General features: G+C 44.0%; 1 protein-coding gene across 2 annotated transcripts in view; it reads left to right on the plus strand.

Annotated features, from left to right (window-relative positions):
- Positions 1 to 14,272, plus strand: part of MCC (MCC regulator of Wnt signaling pathway) — a 377,449-nt gene that overhangs the window by 352,246 nt on the left and 10,931 nt on the right. The gene's annotated exons all lie outside the window — the stretch shown is intronic.

Consider the following 14,272-nt stretch of genomic DNA (forward strand, 5'->3'; position numbering starts at 1 on the left):
TGGGAGACATGAATGCCAAGGTAGGCACTTAAAACAGCGTATTGTTATGAAAAAGCAAAGGGAAATCATCTTGTGCAGGAAAAAAATAGACATTGACATAATGGTTGAAAGCATTTACTTTTTTCTGGCCTATATCTGGTTTTGTAGCACCATCACCATCAAGCATTTTCAATGCTGCCGTGCTTGCTTAACCTCTTCCTGTGTCCAGTCAGGGTTGACTTTTGAATTAGCTTCTGAAGTCCACCCATCTGGTCTAGTGACTGTTGTCTAAAATGTCAGGGTAGTGTTCATCAGTGAATGATATGATCCTTTTTCCGGAGTGTCCCAACTCACTGTCTTGTTTTGATGCACATTTGTATTTGTACCAATTTTACCAGTTCCTTCGTCTTGGTTGATTTGGAACCAGCTTGACAGTTTGTCCTGATTTCGTAAACTGTGAAAGTCCCACCTACTGTGCTTCCACCCGAGACCTCTTCTCTTCTATAAATGAGCCATACACACAGGCATGGTTATTTGCAAGTTGCATACTATAAAGTCACATTTGGGCTACCATGTTCCTGCTGTTGTAGACTGGGGTGGGCTGACTTCATGTGCTTGTTTTGTTTGTTCATGCCAAGATCTGGCTAAATGTAAATCTGCCCCATGCTTCAAAAATGTAAGTTTAGCCATATGTTTCTTTTCTGTCTGTGGTCTAATAGAATGCTTTGACAGGTGTCCAAAGTTTGACAGTCTCAAGACAATGAATAATGATGCTGCACAGATTGTTGGCAGGAAATAGCTTATGTTTGGGATGGAGCGAAAAAATATTCCCAGTAGTTTAATGACACTGTGGTGTGTTCCGCCAGAGATGGTGACTGTAAGAGAGGGTTTGTTGGAATTCCTGGTTGCCAGGAATGAGACTCAGCACAGGGCTGTCTCTTGACACAGCTTCTAAGGGGACCTGTAAGTAGTATATGCCTTACTGCTGTGCTCTCCACTCCAGTAGAGGGAGAAAGAACTGTAGCCTTGTCCATTTCACTTCATACTTGATACATGCATTTATTAGTCTATGAATGCTTGTGGCAGCTACCCTGCAGGGAGGAGGAAGTGAGAAAAATGTCCTATAGGGAACAAACATGCTTGCAGGAAGAATAAGATGATGTAACTGTCTTATTTATTCTGTGATTCCTATAATTCTGTGAAAAATAGCTGAGAACCTCTGCGTCCCTCAGGACTATAAAGCAATATTCTAACACTTTAAAGCCTTCTGCATTCTTTAACTATCCACCTCAAAATTGAAGTTCTAATAGCTTTGGTTCCTGCATAGATTTTTTTTTATTTAAATGCTTGGCCAGGAGGCCTGACGCTCCAGGGACTGTTAATGGGATACAAAGCCCGTAGATCGCTAGTTCAAATCCAGATCAGGTTAAAGTTGGCCAAAAGTCATTACATCTGACAGCTGATCAGTGCCTGCATGAAATGAGTCTGTGATCTCAGTCCAATGGAATGGTGTCCTCCTCCCAAAAACTGCCATTCTGCTTGGTACCTCTGTACTGTTTGTTGGCTGCAGAGAGGCCAAGGGTTGAAGGGGGCTGGGAGACTAGCCCAGAAGAATGGAGTTGAGGCAGTGAAGTGGGCCGTGCCGCTGTACATGCTGTGCTAGTTCAGTGCATAAAGAAGCTATGGTCTGCAGGCCACCAAACACTGACTCCTCCTGCTGTGCTACATACACTAACAGTAACATTCTGGGCAGAGCTTACTCGTTGTTGCTCAATATTTATTGTTCTCCCATCTGCCTCAAAATGTGAGCTACAGACAAGCATGTTGAAAAGTTGTCTGGGTTCACAATAGCTGGGGTGATTTCTTGTAGGAGCTCTAGCGTGGTCTTCATAGGTGCTGCAAAGAGATCTCTATGCTTGTGGCAGTCGCGGTGCCCTGGGAACAGAACTCCCTTGTACTTGGAGATCAGCAGGGTCGCGGAAGGCTGTACCAAATCACAGTGCTGGCCATTTCCTCACATAATGCCGATTACATTTGGATCAAACAGTAAAGTTTGGATTCAGTCTTCTGTGTAGCTTATGGTTGCGTGGATCTGAGGTTTTGGATCAGCTGTTGAGGGCAGTGACAAGTGTCTCCACAGTTCCACTTTTAACGCAAATTAGACCAGCTCTTGCAGGCCAACAGAGGAAAACAAAACTCAGCATACTGTAGGGATCCAAAAGAACAGTGACCATTCAAAAGTGCCACAATGAAATGCCCGTGTGGGTCAACATCTGATCTGCATCTGCCAGGCTTAATTCTTTGATCCACAATTTGGATTTTACTTGCATCCACACAACAAATCTGGAGGGGAGTGGGGAGCACAAATGAGCAAGGAGAGGGTGGGGTCATGCAGGGAAGAAGCCAGCAGCACAAAGGCAGGGACTGGGGGTAAGGGGCACCAGAGACCCGGGCAAGAGAGGGGAGCTGGGCAGGACCAACACTCAGCCCCTCCTGCTGGGAGAGCTAGGACGGAGCTTCTTGTGCCTTTCACTGCCAGCAGTGCAGTGGCCTCCCTATCCCTTCCCCAGCAAGGGAGCCCTGCGTGGGTATCCGCTGCACTATCCACTGCACTATCCACAGATATGAAGGGCTCTAGAAATACCCCTTTCTGCCATCCTGCAGCTCAAAGCATACATGCAGATGTCAATAAAGCTTTTTTGTGTTAAAAAAGCAACCTATCAATTTTCCAGCCACATTTTGTCTGCTACTTTTTGGCAGAGTTATTTCACATTTATCTCTTTCCTTGGCTTAATTTTTGTGTATGTGAAACAAGGTCAAGTGGTTTGGAACTTCAGTATTTCAGAACTCAAATTGTGTGGCAGATTGCAATGAAGTCACACAGACAGAGCCATCTGCAAAATTCAAGGAGCCTTGCCTTTTTATGTCTTGACCATTATTCAGTCTCTTCCTAGCCCAAGACTTTTTCTACGTCCATTAAGAGATTTGGGTAATGCAGTACAGGATTGTAGAAGTGTGTCTATTCTATGTAATGTAATAAATCACTGCCAAGAGAAAAATCCCCAGACACAGTGTGTAGTTGGCATTCAGGGCAGACTCCTCAAGCACATGTTGGGGTGGGGGAAGCTATCTTTTTTTGTCATTTTTCATGAATTTCACAGACTCTCATCTGTTTATTAACTAAAATGAATAGCCCTGCTGACCATAGGATGGCCACGCAAAAAGCTAAGCTACTGTGCAGCTTGACAGAATTGTCATTCTGCTCTCAAAAGAGGCCCAGAACTGGAAAAGCTCCAGGTCAGGAACAAAGCTGTGCAGGGAAGCTTGATCAGACAGTGCCTTTGCTATGCTGGTCTGTAAGTTTTTTGTGCAGAGCCCCTTACATCCATAAGTACCACTGGCTTGATTTCTGAGGTGCCAAGCCCCCCACTGCACCCATTGATTTCTGAGATCTGTGACTTTGGAACTGCTGATAATTGGGCCACAGGTGTTCCTGCACAGTGTTGTAACTGGCTCATTTTTCACCTCAGGCAAGAATATAAAATTTCACCCCATCATGTTTATATATTCATAGCAGTTATTTCATAGAAAAAGGAAAAATACATCAATAATAATACAACATTTATTTATTATAGTTAATAATAAAATAATAATATAGTTAACAATCTGAGTTGTGGTGGGGGAAAGACATTTAATTCAATTGGTCATTTAAAAAACAGAGAGATCCCTCATCCACGAGTTTGTTAACTTAGTGACAGGGTTGAAAAGAAATTCACTTACGCATATTTGGCCTAAATCTGGAGAATTGCTGGCTAAAATATCACAACAAGCTGAAATTACACGCCCTGTCAAACACCATTAAACCTAAATTATCACCTCCCAGCTGCAGTGAGAATGTACCATCCAGCTCCACAACAAACTCATTTTTAGTTCTTAATCAGACACTCACAATGCCATCCTTCCAGCCTGAAGGGCAAAAAATGAGAATAGCTTTTTCTGTCCCAATAATCCAACCTAGCCTTTACCAGCATACAAGTATCCATGGAGAGCATATCTGAAACTCTGAGGTCAGACTTTGGGTTGTGCATTGAAGTGGAAATGGATAAGAACATGTTTTGAAAAATTGTAGATTTGTTGGTCCATTGTGTTTCTCTATGTTAAAATTATTGCCTATTTTTTATTTAGTGCTAATAATCCTAAAGGTGTAGTTTCATGTGCTAAACAGGTTTGCATACAAACTATAAGTCATGTGTCATTTGCTAATTTTTCCCTTGGATTACATAAGCATATGATTGGTTAGCACAGAATGCATATATTGTAGGGTTTCCTAAATGGTGGTATGTGAGCTCCCTGGTGCTGTTCTCTTTAAATAGACAAATGAGGAATGAATAATTTGTCTTGTACTTTCAATGTAAATAGTCCATGTGGCAATATTTTTGCACAAAAGGTGCAGTTCGATGAATATTTTCACAAATACCCATAACTACCAGAATATTTCTGAACAGTGGATAGAAATTGGATTTGCTGCTTGTATTCATCAGTCATTCTTAGTATTGTTCAACTGGCTTACTCCTTAGAGTAATGCTGAAACTGTGGATCGTCTCCTAACTCCTCCTGCAAAGGGAAAGTGCCCTCCAATTGAATTATCAGAACAAACTCTTGCAAACTCTTGGTTTTTCTTTAGTGTCCCATGTAATTACTGATATTACTTAACCCTGCTTAAGTTGTGCACTTTAATGAGATCGCAGCTGGCAGTGGCATGGCTGACTGCCACATTCCTTTAGTGAGTATTCATGTAATTGTTTTCTGGAATGGAGCATAAATTGGTGTCAGAATGAAAACTTGGCGGCTCAGAGTTCGACTTCCTAATCTGTTTTTATTCAGGCAAATCTTTACCAAGAGAATTGAAATTCATTTTTTCTTAAGAAATTTGGTCCAGGAGGAACCTCCTCCCATCCATCTTCAGAAGTTCAGACTGAGTCTACACTAGACCTTAAAGTCGATCATGGATGCGCAGTTCCAGCCACGGCAACCGCGTAACTGGAATCATTTATCTATGATCGACTTACCTGGCCATCCTCGCGGAGGGAGGTCGACAGGAGAAACTCTCCCTTCAACCTCCCTTACTCTTTGCAGGATTGAGAGGTATAGGAGTTTGATTTCGCGTGTGCCCAATAGGTGTGTGAAATGGAACCCTGGAAGATCAGCCCTGACCAGGTCGATCTACCAGATGATGTAGATTTACCCTCATTAAGATACGTACAGAAGAACCAGCTGGCACAAAGCCCTCTCGGGGAGCTGTGGTGGAGTTATGTAACCCTGAGAATGCAGGCGGAGAGATTGATTTCTGGTGCCCATCAGCTCTGCTCCAGGGCCACTACAGGAGATGTCTGTCTCCAATCTCCTCCCTACTAGCAGTACTGTTATTACAACTGGCCTTCTTGTGAACTGTGAGGGGAGTTGAGGATGTTGTGAGGGCAACTCCTTGTGTATCTCTAGGAGAACCAGAGAGGGTGAAAAGGTGACACACCAAAGAGGGGGATAAAATGAACTTCTTCCTCAGAATTCCACTCTAGATTATGAGCTACAGATAGGCTTTGAAGAATTGTTCTTAAAATGGTAAATGTGTTTTAACCTACACACACAAACTGTCAAAAATCCATTCACAACACAATCTTATACACAGTCAAATTAAGAAAAATGCTGCTTGAGAATTTGTTTGCATTGAGGTTATATCTGTATATGTGAAGACAATTTGCTAATAATTATAAAGCTTTATCTTTTTGCATCTGAAACTCTATTGGCATTAAACAATCATTATCTGACCCCCTCACTGATTCCTTAATTTGCTGCAACTGGGAAAAAATTGTTTAAATGTTTAACTCAGTTTTGCACAGGTGTAAACATAAATGGACAACTGATAGAAACTGAACACATCTGTCTTACTCATCATTTAAATGTAAATTAATTCTGCCACCCCTATTTACAGCTAAAGGTGGAATACATTTCAAAGTACTGATTGTGAAGGTTTAAAATTAGGACCAGAGGACTCTCATCTAGATGTTCAGAAGGAATAAAGACCGAACAAAACAAACCATAGTACAGTCATACCCCAAGATACACCCATTCGCGTTACGAGAATTCGACTTTATGAGGAGTTTCATTTAATACCCCTACTTCAGCTTACAAGGCATTTCTTCACATTTACGAGGACCGATTTGGAGGCTGGTGGCGCTGGTAGGCAAGCACCGAGGGGATGGAGTCGGCTGCGTTGGTCTTGACAAAGAGCCCGTGCAGGGGGGCAGCAGCTCCGTGCAGGGGGGCAGCGGTCTGGTGCAGGGAGCTAGACTCGTCCGAGTCCCAGCAGTAGATCACACCGCTCTGTGAGACATGGATGTTGGGCGTGCAGCTCATCCCAGCCCCCTCGCTGCCACTCACCCCCCCCCCGGGTGGCTAGGGGGCTGCCGCTGCCCACCCTGTGCAGCTGTGCCTCGGGCACCGCTCGCCATCTGTGGCGCACCCTCCCACTTAGCGCCTGCTGCTGGCGGGGCCTCTCCACCACGCAGCCCCGCATGAGAGAGGCATCACCCCTCGCCAGCGGGGGCTCCCTGTGCCTGCCTAGCTCCCCATGCGGCAGCGTCCCCTCCCCACTTAACCTAAGCTGCGCTCAGGCCGGGCTGCCTCCCCATGCCCAGCTGTGCCCTGCCCACCCCCTTGCACTGGATTTAATGGGATTTGGTGGTGTTTTAGCATAAATGGGTGTACATTTTGGGGCTCAGGAACGCATAAAAATTTTTCCCATTGAAATTAATGGGTTTTTCAGGAATGAATCACCCTCGTATGGCAGGGGAAGACTGTATTTTAATTGATTATTAACAAGGAACCCTGTCCTGGAAAAGGAGATGAACACCCCACACTCAGCCCCAAGCTCTTCTCTCCCCCACCCCCGGCTTAAACCCCACACTCAGTCCCAAGCTGCTCCGCTCTGCCCACCCCCCCGTGCCACCATACCTCACACAAGCAGCTAAGCTCCGGTGTATTGCCACTGCTACCCCCGCTGCTCCTTCACCAGGCCGCCACCGCCTCCTCCACGTGGCTGCCCCTGCTCCCATCGGCAGTGCAGGCAGTCCCTACCTTGCTGTGCTAAAATAATGGGAATCGACTTGATTGGTTTAATGGCCTGCCGTTTCCATTTCAGCATGGCAAGGCAGGGCAGCGAGCCAGCTGGAGGAAGAGTAAGGCAGAGGCGGCAGAGTCCAGAACTGCAAATGTCTCTTAAAGAACCACATGTGGCTCAGACAGAGCTGCCCAGATGGCTTTTAAAAACGGCCTTTGCCATCTTAGCTACACCCCCCCAGCAGTGCGCCCGAGACAAGTGCCTCACTCACCTCACCCTTGTTATGGTCCTGCTTCTGCACACAACAGCAAGGCAAGCTTTGAAGCATTTAAATTCTTTCCTCTGTGCAATCAAACTGGTGGCAAGAAACAACACAGTCCAGGTCTGCTTGTTCAAATGTGTGTGAGCTGAAAGATGTCAGATTTGAAAAGGCTTCCTCTCCCCTCTGGTTTCTATGAGTATTTTGCTGCTGTTGGTATTAATTGCTTTGTGGCCTGCTTCTTGTTTTGTCTTCCAAATCACCTGTTCCACTTTGCATGGCCAATGTTGCTGTGCTGTTTAATTGGTTTAGGGATGTTGTATTCAATGCTGGCATTGGTTAATTTAAGCTGCTAATGGAAAAAAGATTCTGCTGCAGTGGTTTTAAACATATTGTCTGCAGTCCCTGAAAAACAGGAGAGAAGAGTATCATCTGGCATGGCCTGTAGTGAAATCAGAAATGACAAATATGTCTCACTGCCCTACAGGAGTAGGATGATGCAGTGTATGCCCTCAGAAAAGAAGAGGGTCAGACATCCTGGGCCAAAACTGCAACAAGTATGGGAAGACCAATGGATGGAAAACTTCCAAAAGTTTGCTCAATCTTGTATGGGACCAGGGTCTGGGATTTTCTGCCCAAATTGGACTCTCAGCATTTGGTGTAGCTAGATGTATAAAAGTAGAACAACACTGGGGCCCTGTTCCTCTGAAATGATTCCATAAGCCTGAGCCAAGGTGCTTTAAAGCAACTTAACAGTTGTCCATTTTAATTCCGCTCAGCAATTGTTTTAGCCTTTAAAAAAAAATTGTCCATTACTACCATGTCAGTAATTTATAAATAAGTGGTACTGTTCTCCAAAGACTGCTGCTACACATAAGTGCTGTGACATGCACATATTCAGAAAGTTGTTTTTTCCCTTTCAGAACACTGCGCTCTGGGATTTCCCAAATGGCTTCTTTAGTTCCCTGCTGACTGCTCACTGCAGCAGGGAGTTATTAACTAATCGAAACAGAACCACAGGTTCCTGTCTGATCTGCTTACACACATGTCTCTGATCACAGGCTCATTCCTGTCAGTGCACATGCACCAGTTTTCTCTGCATGCAGTTCACACAAGATGTGAGTTGTTGCTGGTATTTTTCTCAAATCCCTATTGCTGCAAGATGAGTTGGAAAAGGAAGGTGTGGCGGGTGAGAGCAAGGATGATGCTGATCTTCATAATGCCAAACAAATAAGTTGTACAGTTGAAACGTACTGAATTTAGGGTGCATTTGAGTGTTCCTTTTAAAATAGTTAATTCTCACTCTCATTTCAGTATAAATCCATCAGAGATTCATTTTTAAAAGATGCTGTCTTATAAATAGCTCTATTTTTACATGTTCTATTTCGTCATTTGCTGATTCTTCATATTCTGTTGATTTGCAATAGCAAACAGGAGAATGAAGCTGTGTTCAAAATTCCATAAATGAATATACAGGTTCAGCCTCCCCGGTCCAGCGCCCTTGTGACCTGAGTAGTACTAGACCAGAGATTTTGTCAGACCAGGGATGATCAATTCTGCCCCATTGCTAGCCTCAACCCCTGTTCCTGGGCTCCCTGCCTGCACACCCCCCTACAGGCTCTCCAGGTGACAGCTCCCAGTTCCAGCCACCCCCTCCTGAGCCACAGTTTCCCAGGGCCACAGCTTCCCAGGGCCTTGGCTTCCCACCCGCCCCCAGGGCTGAGCCATCGCGAGCCACTGCTCCCCAGCTTGAGCTGCCAGCTTCCTTGCCTGGGCCCTGCTTCCTGCTGCTGTTCCCAGCACAGGCTCTGTTGCAGCTGCTGCTGCTGGACACACACCCACACATACCACCCCCACCCCGACCCCGTTTGGTGCCAAACTAGCTGTAGCTGCCCTACCCTGGCTAGCCCGTCTTCTTCCAGCCCAGAGACTCTCTGGTCCTGCAAGACCCACGGTCGTGCCAGACAATGGCTGTTGCCAGATAAGAGAGTTCCAGATCTGGGAGGTTTATCCTGTAGTCCTTTGGTGCATTAATGAAATACAGCGCACCTCCAACTTCCATATCCCTCACATTCAAATTACAGAACAAATGCCTGGAAGGCCACAAAGTTTAGAAGAATTTTCACTGCCAGAATAGGAGCTCACTGATAATTGGGGAACTGTAGATACTAAAGAAGTTATGAAGGCACAGAGAACATTTTCACAAGTTCCTATAAAATGGTAGAGTCTGTTGACATGCCAAGCAGTTCGCAGCTGTGATGAAGTCTCTCTGGCTTACTGATAAAAATGAAAATGCAATACCTTGGAGGAGAGAACTTGAATTCAAGTGTTTATTTAGCCAGTCTACAAACAAAGCTCGGGTTTCACAAATTCCAAAACAAATTATGTGTTGGATGAATATCTCATGCTTCTGACGAAGTGGGTCTTTGCCCACAAAAGCTTATGCTCCAAAATATCTGTTAGTCTATAAGGTGCCACACGTCTTCTTTTTGTCTTTGCTTTTGCTGCATCTTCAGTGTTAATGTGTCTTTTCTGTAGATGGCCCATTGGAATGTAATAATAAACAAGTATATAGCGGGAATTCAGAATCCATAAGTATTGGATCCCTATGGATAGTTGCAGGGATTTGTGAGGTTTCACTCCTATCAAATTGCTGTGATGCCTTTCATGAGCATTCCTACAAAGGGCAGAGAGGCTATGCCCTTTTCAATGAATTGCACTGTTTCAGCAAAAGATGATAAAACTACCAGAATTTGGCCACTACATTTAAGATTTATTTCACTGGTGCAACTCACATTGCAGCCCCCTAGGGTGACAGTAAATGTGGGAGGCGTTAGGGATGCAGTAGACACATTATGTAAAGCCCCTGTGACCAGGAGGCTCAGAGCTGGCACTTGGAAAAGAGTTTGACCAATTTAGGAGGTACTGAGGACAGGCCAGGTAGGAAATCTGTTGATTTGATTCCTCTCCCTGTCCCTTCCCCCCACAAGACAACCTCTCTGCAACAACCGAGAAAAGGTAGAGGTACCAATTTAATCCATGGGAGCGTATGGGTTGAGAATGTCCTTCATTGGGAAAATGGATTTTCAAAACAAGCCACCCTGCAATAACAGAAGATCACTATAAAATATCCCTTTAGTCAACAAATGTATTCCGTGGGTTGTTCGTTTGCTCGTAGTGCCAGGAAATCCACTCTTCTCATCATTTCTTCCCTAGCACTTCAGTAGCAGCTGTCCACCAGGCCTTTGTCATGGGTGATGTGTTGAGAACTTTAAAATTAATTGCTGGTTTGTGATATTCCTTAGTATGCAAGATGCTGCAGTTTCAGTGTGGTATTTTCCAGCTGATACTTGATTTTAAATGGACCTGACTTATTTTTTTCTCCTTTTTCTTACTATATGTATTCATCCTAACTCACAGGCCTCAAAGTCCCCAGCTACCCACTGTCCCAGCGCAGGCAGGTACTCAGTCTCTGTTCAGGTTTTTAAATGGCTCTTTACACGGTAGTATCACAGCACATCAGAAGTGCATTAAAGGGAGGTGATAAAGTTGTCTAATGTCAAGTTCATTTATCTCTGATTTGCTCACAAAGATGAAGGAGAGAAGGGTTGTTGTGCTTAACTAAGGGGACCTATTATCTGTACACTGCAATGTGTTTGTGTTCACAAAAGCAACTGCAAAGAAATACACTTCACACTTGGAAGTTGGAGGTGATGAGATTTGTGATGCCTACCCCCTTCCTCAAAAATAAAATAAAATAATAAATAAAATAAAAGGACAAAAATTTAAGAATATGCATGAGTCTATACAGCAAAGAATTTTTTAGACTTGTCTTTACCTATATCTTGTCAACAATACATAGGTCTAAGTAACTAGTGTTCTGTTTTCCCTGACACGGTTTGGGAAAGCCCTTCTGTCGCTGATTGAAATGTTGAATAGTAACGGAGAGGTCGCCGTATTAGTCTGTACTCCAACAGAACAAACTAGCAGAAATGTAGCACTTCAAAGACTAACAAAATGATTTATTCGGTGATGAGCCTTCGTGGGACAGACCCACTTCTTCGATCAATTTCATTTCCAATATAGACTGACTTATGTAAGTACAGAGGATCAAAAAGAAAAAAAATTGCAATAGAAACTATCAAATCAAAGAAGACAGAAGGAAGGGAGTTAACCTTTCTAGCTACAAACTTAACCCAGCTGAGCAGTCTCTCTTATCCAGGGGTCTTTCTTTTTGTCCCCCCGCTTCCACGAACCGAATACAATTTTGTGCTGATCTCGAGACCTTCTCTCATCTTCTCCATCTAAGAGAATACTTCTAACGCACCAGTGCGCATCAGTCTGACTTGCTAGATCCCCCCTACCAACACCAAAAGAAGAAGACAATGTGGACTCCCCCGACAGATGTAGTGACAGTCCAGATTCTATATACAATGCTTCTGTGACCATGATCAGACTGAAATTATAGGCAAACAACACCAAATGAAATACAAGCTCAACAGTGCTGAACTCTATGCTGTCCAGAGTCTTAAAAATAACTCGGACATTGTAATCAAACCAGCTGACAAAGGGGGAGCTATAGTCATCATGAATAAGTCAGACTATGAACAGGAGGCAGTTAGACAACTATCCAACACAACATTTTACAGACCTCTCTCCTCTCATCCCACTTTGGAATTCCAAAAGAAACTATACCATCTACTTAAAGAACTTGCTTCTACTCGAGACCAGATTCATTCAGACACACCATCTGAGCCCTGACCTGAATTAGTCTATTTATTGGCCGAACCCCAGGATGTCCTATCATTTCAGGTATTGGCACCCTTACTACTGGACTATCCAGCTATGTAGACTCCCCTCCTCAAATGCTACGTCACCAGCATTCCCAGCTATCTCCGAGATACCACTGACTTACTGAGGAAATTACAAAACATTGGAAACTTTCCTGACAATTCCATCCTTGTCACCATGGACGTAGAGGCACTCCACACCAATATTCCACGCGAAGATGGGCTACCAGCTATCAAGCATGGCATCCCTGATGTTACCACAGCAAATCTGGTGGCTAACCTGTGTAGTTTTGTTCTCACCCACAATTGTCGATCTGGGGACAACTTATACCTCCAGATTAGCAGCACTGCTATGGGCACCTGCATGGTCCCACAGTATGCTAACATTTCTATGGCCAACTTAGAACAATGATTCCTTAGCTCTCATCCCATTACCCCTCCTCTACTTACACTACATCGATGACATCTTTATTATTTGGACCCACGGTAAAGAGACTCTGGAAGAATTCCACAGAGATTTTAACAACCTGCATCCTACCATCAATCTCAGCCTTGACTATTCCACACGAGAAATACATTTCCTGGATACCATAGTACAAATCATGGATGGCCACATCGACATCACCCTCCACCGGAAACCCATGGACTGCTACACTTACCTACATCCCTCCGGCTTCCATCCAGCTCACACCACACAATCCATCATTTACAGTCAAGCCCTTTGATACAATTGCATCTGCTCTGATCCTACTGACAGAGACCTAAAACTACAAGATCCCTACCAAGCATTTATGAAACTGAATTACCCACCAGGAGAAGTAGAAAAACAAATTGACAGGGCCGCACGAATACCCAGAAACCAGCTACTTCAAGATAGGCCCAAGAAGATCAACAACAGAACACCACTTCTCATTACCTATAGCCCCCAACTCAGACCCCTGCAATGCATCATTAGAAATCTACAACCTATCCTGGATCAGGATGCTACGCTGCAGAAGGCTCTAGGTGACAGGCCTGTCCTTTCCTATAGACAACCTCCTAACCTGAGAAAATTCTCACCAGCAATCACAGCCTACACCACAATAATATGAATCCTGGAACTTTTCCTTACAACAAACCCTACTGCCAACTTTGTCCACTTATTTATTCTGGGGATACCATCACTGGACCTAACCATGTTAGTTACAAGATCAAAAGCACATTCTCATGCAATTCCAGCAACATTATGTATGCTATTATGTGTCAACAATGCTCTGACACTATGTACGTTGAACAGACTGAACAAAACCTTCACCAAAGAATAAATGGACACAGAGCAGACATCAAGAAGCTCAATACACATAAGCCTGTCACTGAATACATCAGTGGAGTGGGCCATTCTGTTAAAGACCTCAGAATCTCTGTCCTGCATCACAGAGAATTTAACCACAGATTAGAGCGTGAGGCTTCTGAGTTCGAGTACATATTCAGATTCAACACACTAACACGTAGTCTGAACAGAGACATCAGCTTCCTCACACATTGCAAAGACTGCTTCCCTTTCTTTGATGCTCGTAATTATTTCAGACAGGACAATTAACATCCCCTCACCTCTCACTCCCTTCCTTATATCCTATTTGATCTGACAGTTTTATTCCAGTTTTTTTTCTTTTTGGTCCTCTGTACTTGTATAAGTCAGTGTGTATTGGAAATGGAATTGGTCTGAAGAAGTGGGTCTGTCCCATGAAAACTCATCACTGATAAATCATTCTCAGTCTTTAAAGCGCTACATTTCTGCTGGTTTGATTTAAATGTGTTAAACTAGCATGTTAGATGGCCCTTGCTGTGGATATAAAATGCTGCCTCTTTCAGGCCAGAAGGAGAACTGTGGTCTGCTAAGAGGCAATTCCAAAGGCACTCGGCATAGTCTGAAGAATTCAGGTTTTCACACACTGCAGTCTGATAAGTTATCAAAAGATCTTTAAGGTGCTCCATTCCTCAACACTCAACATGCAGATCTAACCTGACCAAGGACCAACACTCCCTCTAACCTTTTCAGTCTATTTGCGGATTTTTTTCCAGCCATGTGCTGACTAAATATTTACAATGCCCCGAGCATGTGCCAATATGCACCACCAATAGAAACAA

This window comes from Carettochelys insculpta, chromosome 5 (assembly GCF_033958435.1).
Source record: "Carettochelys insculpta isolate YL-2023 chromosome 5, ASM3395843v1, whole genome shotgun sequence".
NCBI lineage: Eukaryota > Metazoa > Chordata > Testudines > Carettochelyidae > Carettochelys > Carettochelys insculpta.